Here is a 7447-nt window from a genome sequence, read left to right as displayed (position 1 = left end):
GATCTTCCCAACCCAGGGATTGAACCCAGGTCTCCCGCACTGTAGGTAGACGCTTTACAGTCTGAGCCACCAGGAAAGCCCTATTCTTTTTCTAAAAAATGTATTGGCTGTGCTGGGTCTTCGTTGCTGCCTCTTGGCTTTCTCTAGTTGTGAAGAGTGGGGGCTGCTCTCTTATTGTGGTGCACAGGCTTCTCATTCCAGTGGCTTCTCTTGGTGCTTAGCACAGGCTCTAGGGTGCTTGGGCTTCAGTACTTGTGGCACGTGGGCTAGTAGTTGCCACTTCCAGGCTCTGGAACACAGGCTCAGTAGGTGTGGCACAAGGGCTGAGTTGCCCATTGTACGTGGGATCTTCCTGGATCAGGGGTCACACCCATGTCTCCTCCATTGACAGGCAGATTCTTTACTATTGAGCCACCAGAGAAGCCCTAATTTCATTCTTTTGCATGGAAATATCATCTTCCCAACGCCATTTATTGAAGAGACTATCCTTCCCTCATTGTGAATTCTTATCTCTTTTGTCAAAAATTATAGCTGACTGTATGTGTATGGATTTTTTTCTTATCTGTCCATCACTGGTAGATCGATGATTTCCTTGGTTCTTGCCCTCTTAAGGGAAAGAATTGAGTTGAGAGGCATAGAGCAGTTTTAAGTAGCAAGATTTTTATTAAGCAGAGTGAAAGTAAGTTCCCAAGATAGGATGACAGAGGCTGTTTGGAAACCAGAAGCAGCTCCCCAGTAGGGTAGAGTTGACTTTTTTAGAGTGATGGTCCCTCTCTGTGTTTCTGTATCACTGGACTGATAAATTTATTGACAACTTTAGCTTATATAACATTTCTCCCAGCTTACCTAGAAGCATTCAAGCAAAACCCACAGAGAGTGGATGTGGGAGCAAAAACACAATGCTAATTTATTACAAATACAGCATTATGAATCCTGGGTTGCTTTGAGTCACCTTTTAGATCTTGAGTGTGCCTCTGCCAAACTGCACCAGCAGTTTTTTTCTTGCTTGGTCCTGATATGGCTAAAAATTTAGCAGTGGTCCTTGACTAGAAAAGGGAGAATCTCTGTGCATGCTCTGATCACCAGTGCCCGGGTTGAGGAGAAAAAGATGACCCTGTCCAGGATGGGGCATGACCCACTCATGTTCAACTGGCTACCTAACATGTTATTCTATTCCATTGATCCCTGTTTCTGTTTTTTATGCCAATACCATACTGTTTTGAATCCTATAGTTTTGTAATATAATTTGTGTGATGCCTTCAGCTTTGCTCTTTTTGCTTGAAATTGCTTCAGTCATTCAGTTCTTTTGTTGCACATGAATTTTGAAATTTTTTTTTTGTATTTCTGTGAAAATGCTATCTGAATTTTGACAGAGTTGAACTGAAACTATAGATTGCTTTGGGTAATATGAACATCAGTATTAACTCTTCCAATCATGAATGTGAGCTATCTTCTCATTTATTTCGGTCTAATTTCTTTTATTAATATTTTAGTGTAGTTTTGTTTTCCTTTGCTTCTTGTAAGAAGAAACTCAGCAAAGAAGATCTTTGAGTTTGGTCCAATTCTGAGTTTCAGTGCACTGATTTAGTCTGTGGAATATTCATGGTTACAATCTTAAGGACTGAAAACAGCAGAGTTCCTATATGAAAGAATAAGAAAATGAAGATTCCCAACATGGAGAAAAGGGACAAATTAAGGCTTAAATATAGAAAGGCATATCAGAAAGGCCTGATTTAGCAGGCCTGATGGTTTGCTAAACCCAAATCAGGAACTTTAACTTCCTTAAAGTTAAGGAAGGAGCAGGTTTTAATAAATAAATGTATTTTCAAGTAAAAGTACTCAGTTGTACATGAAAATAACATGAAATAGCTCTTTGAATAGGACCTACAGCTAGTGATCAAAGGATACGCTTCATGTGTATATAGAGTGAGGGGGAAAAGATAGCTGTTTTAGCAGTACATTCTCATACATCATTGTGTGAGACTCTGACAACCAGGAAAGTTTTGCCTTTTAACATTATAATATATAGTTGTCCAATATGGCACATACCCCATGGTATTTATCAGTAAAACCTTTAAAACAAATGAATACAGTAATGATTACCTCTGTTGTAACAGAATTTAGTGTATTTATTTTGTTTTTCCTCTTTCCTTCCTAAATTTTACACCATGTTCACCTTGAGTATTGTTGTCCATAATTCATTGTTACAGAGGTGGCTCTTCCAAGAACTCAGCAATGAGAATAATTCAGCTGCCGTTAGTTAAGCTCTGTTGCTCGTGCGTAGTGGATCAGTGAAAGTGAAGTGAAGTCGCTCAGTCGTGCCCGACTCTTTGCGACCCCATGGATAGTAGCCTGCACCAAGCTCCTCCGTCCATGGGATTTTCAAGGCAAGAGTACTGGAATGGGTTGCCATTTCCTTCTCCAGGGAATCTTCCCAACCCAGGGAATGAACCCAGGTCTCTCACATTGTGGGCAGACGCTTTACCATCTGAGCCACCAGGAAGTGGATTAGAACATATACACAAAACATCGTGAGAAGATAAAATGAATTCCAGGCTGGAGGGGCTTGGGTATGGCTTGTTTTAATATATCCACATATTTAATAATAAAGGACTTTTTTTAAATTTTATTTTATTTTTAAACTTTACAATATTATATTAGTTTTGCCAAATATCGAAATGAATCCGCCACAGGTATACATGTGTTCCCCATCCCGAACCCTCCTCCCTCCTCCCTCCCCATACCCTCCCTCTGGGCCGTCCCAGTGCACCAGCCCCAAGCATCCAGTATCGTGCATTGAACCTGGACTGGCAACTCGTTTCATACATGATATTATACATGTTTCAATGCCATTCTCCCAAATCTTCCCACCCTCTCCCTCTCCAACAGAGTCCATAAGACTGTTCTATACATCAGTGTCTCTTCTGCTGTCTCGTACACAGGGTTATTGTTACCATCTTTCTAAATTCCATATATATGCGTTAGTATACTGTATTGGTGACTTTTAAATTAAAAAGATGGTCTGCTAAACCATGGAAACATAAATAAATATCTTCAGAGATTAGTATTGATTACATATATGTCCCAGTAATGTCCCAGGGACATTGAGTTTTAGCAACCAATCTTTCAGTTTTTCCTAGAATTGTCTTTTGAAAGAAACTATTAAGAGCTAAGTCTGCTTGAGTGCTTGCTGTGCCAGTCCATGTGCCGAGTAATTTACATCTGTTAACTTATTTAATCCCCATTAGGATGCTGTGAGGCAGGCATGCTCGGTGTCCTCATTTCACAGATAGGGGCTCTTCTTCTATAATTTGCTCAAGCTCCCATAGTTATTAAGAGGCGGAGCCAGCATTTCAATCTAGGGAGACTGAATCCAGCACCTGTGCTCTTAGCTATGACTCCACGCAGTGTGGGGATGAACATCCATTTATTCATTTAACAAATATGTACTGAATGCTTACAGAGGTGCCAGGCACTATGGCTGGTGCTGAGAACCTTGTAGAACTCAAAACAAATACGGTGCCTGCTCTCCTGGAGTTTACGGTCTACAGGTAGACCGGACTTAGAGCAATAAATAAGTAGAGAAGCACAAACTGAGGGAAGGGCTATAAAAAGAAATTACAGAGTGCCCTGGAGTGTACATTGAGGCCCCTTCCTTAGATAAGAAGACCAGAAAAGGTCTCTCTAAAAAAGTGATAATTAAACTAAGATTAGATGGATTAGTAAAAGTCAGTGAAGAATGGGGGAAGAATGTACCAGGCTTTGGGAAGAGCATGGCAAAGTGTTTCTAATCTCTTTAACAAGACCTCATAGGGAGATGGGCATATCAGGCTCTCAGTGCCATTACTAATCAATTTCTCCCTGTCCCCTTGTTCTGACTTTATGTCCATTTAATATATTATTATAATTTAGCTTCACATAGGGCTTAATATGGAGAAGGCAATGGCACCCCACTCCAGTACTCTTGCCTGGAAAATCCCATGGACGGAGGAGCCTGGCAGGCTGCAGTCCATGGGCTCGCTAAGAGTCGGACACGACTGAGCGACTTCAATTTCACTTTTCACTTTCATGCAATGGAGAAGGAAATGGCAACCCACTCCAGTGTTCTTGCCTGGAAAATCCTAGGGATGGGGGAGCCTGGTGGGCTGCCGTCTATGGGGTTGCACAGAGTCGGACACGACTGAAGTGACTTAGCAGCGGGGCTTAATAATAAGAAGAGAATGCACTTATAGGCAGACTTTTAGTGTTTTGGTTATTATCAGAGTCCTTTCTCCTTGTAAATTAATAAATTCACATTTATATCAGTCTTCAGTATGTTCTCTTCTTGTTACCAAATCTGTCAACCTCAGACCCTGAGCCTTCAAAGCAAAAACCCCAGATCCCCAGATGGAATGATCTGGATTCTGTGTGAGTTCTTGCCCAACTTCCTGCCTTTCCTTGGACAGTTCAGATGTATACACCTTATCTCTCTCATTGTGAAGTTTTATTAGTATTTAATATTTAGTGAAATGAAAGAAAGATGAATGCTCTAAGAAAAAAAATGAGTCCATGATCCATGATTATTCTGATTAGTTTTACTGAGAAGAAAATTCATCTGGGAAATGGTCTGAATGAAATCACATTTTGAATATTTAGGGGATAAAACAAACACCATTTTGTCTTAGCCGTCATGTGCTGAGTGAGTAATCCTGGTATTCTTTTACGAGATTGTTTGAGTATAAAGCTGTAGTAAACCATGCTAGTAAGTGTTTCCCCACTACAAGCCTGGAAATGAGACTTACTCATAATATTTATTTCTTCTCCAGAGTGCTTTTACAGACCTGAAACATCTGAACTAACAAAAGGCCTCCAACTTATAATATAACACAGCTGCTCCAAGACTGCGTGCGTGCATAATGTGTGTGCACGATGTATTTATTCATTTATGTGCCCTCTGGAGCAGGGGCAAGTTCAGCCCAAATGGAATTCGAAGTGTCTTTTACTGGGCATTTGTTCGACGTAAAAAGTTGGCTCATGTCTAAAGCATCTTCCAGGCAGGGTGCAGCTGAGAGCCATAAAAGACAAGACTGTATATTGTTTAGGAGCCGTGAGGCTGATGGGTAGCTCTTACACAGCGGACAATTCGTTTTTCTAATAATAAATGCAGAATAGTGCCTTTATTATAAAGAAATGGGAATTATATAGAAACTGTTATCAAAGACTATGTTTATATACTTTATTTGCTCTTGGTAACTATTTACAATGTGAACCTCTTACACATGCATTCTACTTTTAACAGAATAAACAGAAATAGTTATCAGCCCCATTATCTAGCTCTTTCTTCTTTTTTCTTCCCATTTGTCCTCCCACAATGATTGAACAAAATGTGAGAGATCTTGCATGTTACCAATTTAGGAATAGTCTAGAGGTTCAAAGAAAAGTTTTCTTCTTGTCTTTGCTATCTCTTTCCCAAACCTGTTCATTCATTTCACTAACTCAACTTGACCTTGGGGATCCAGCAACCAGTAACTCTAGAGTTCTAGAGAACAGAGAGTTCACAGTCTGACTAGGGGGATGGGTGAGTGCATGACAATGATGATAGACATGAGAGAGGTGAGTTTAGAGCACTGTGGGGGTCACTCTGCATGCTGATGGAGGTCACACAAATGGTGAGGCCATTCTGAGATCATCCCTCATAGAGGAGAGCTCTTGAGCTGAGCAGTTGTTAACTAGGTAGATGGGAGAGCAGGGAGAGAAGTAAAGCTCAAGGGCAACCGCCTCTCCAAGATGTGCGGCTACGAGAGAAATGCACTACTTTTCTCGCCTCATTCGTTTTGGCCTCATACCTTTTTAAGAATGCCAAGAGAAAGCAATGAGACAAGAACTCAAAGGAAGAGGTGAAATGAAATATAAAAAGAACAAACAGATCTTGTTGCCATCTGTGGGAAGATAGCTACTTGACAACAGATATCTAATTTCTCTTCCCAATAGCTAGTGAAATGAGCAAAGAAATGGAGAAACAGTTACATTCATATCAAAAACCAGGGCAGGTGCCATCCAAATGTTAGAATTTTTGTTAACTATGACACATATGCTATGCTATGCTAAGTCACTTTAGTCGTGTCCGACTCTGTGTGACCCCATAGATGGCAGCCCACCAGGCTCCCCCGTCCCTGGTATTCTCCAGGCAAGAACACTGGAGTGGGTTGCCATTTCCTTCTCCAATGCGTGAAAGTGAAAATGAAAGTGAAGTCACTCAATCGTGTCCGACTCTTAGCGACCCCATGGACTGCAGCCCACCAGGCTCCTCCATCCATGGGATTTTCCAGGCAAGAGTGCTGGAGGGATCTGCTTAAAAATAAATAATCAGGATTGACTTGCAAATCTCTTTTGTTAGAAATTAGAGGCTTTCAAAAATGAAGAAGAAATCCTAAGTTCCATAAATATACATTAGTTTATATGGTCTAGGGCTTGAGTTGGAAATGGACCATCAGGTCATAGATAAACCCTCTTCCTCGTATGTCTTGGGCAGCTGCATTGCCCAGAAATCTCAGAAATGAGGTTTATCTACCAAGACTGCCCACTGCCTGGATCTCTCTGCACTCAATTTGGGCTACTGGAGGAAGGAGATGGAAACCAGCCTTCCTTATGAAGACCTGGGAGAGTTTGGGGAAGTCCAGATGTGTGTAAACACCCTATTAATGGGAAGATATACCAGGCCCCTGTCAAAAAAAATGAGTAAACAAAAAATATTTCTCTCACAAAAAGTGGAAGAAATTAGACCTTAAGAAATAGACTTTTAAAAACAAATTATTGCAGAAAACAGAAATAGATGTTTACAAAAAATATTCAAAATGTTGAAATTTCAGGTATAGATATTCATTTTTGGTATATTTGTGTGTGTGTGTGTGTACACGTGTGTATGCGTTTTGCTACCTAACACCCAGACTCCTTCCCCTCCTATTCTCAACATCTTGCTAAGGCATCAAGACCGAGCTTTACATTAAAGAAGCCCAAGTTTCCAGATTCTCCCCAACTTGCCTCCAAACTTAGGTGGGCACATGACCGGGATCAGTCAATCAGATGTTCCTGACCATGACTTCCAGTCTTAAGTAAATCAGCAAAAGCCAAAGGCACTTGAGAATTCACTCACTGACATGGCACATAGCAGCCACAGTAGAGGGTAGAGGTGCTGGTGAGAGACCTCACCAGAGCCCAGTGCTCCTGGGGTATGGCTTTGACGTAGTGCCTCCTGCCTGACCTTCCTGGGTTTTTACCCATTTTCCAAGTTTGATTCATTAGTCTTCCCGCTGATTCGGTGAACTTCACAATATTCTTCCAGCAATTACTTTTCTGCCAAGATTAGGCATAGTTAGTATTAACCAGTGGCATCTAATACAACTAGGAAGTATATTTTTAAAAAGCTCTGACTAAAGAAGAGGTCCATTTGCACTCTCATGTGGCCTTT

This window comes from Bubalus kerabau, chromosome 4 (genome assembly GCF_029407905.1).
Source record: "Bubalus kerabau isolate K-KA32 ecotype Philippines breed swamp buffalo chromosome 4, PCC_UOA_SB_1v2, whole genome shotgun sequence".
Classification (NCBI taxonomy): domain Eukaryota; kingdom Metazoa; phylum Chordata; class Mammalia; order Artiodactyla; family Bovidae; genus Bubalus; species Bubalus kerabau.
Note: the sequence above shows the minus strand (reverse complement) of the source record.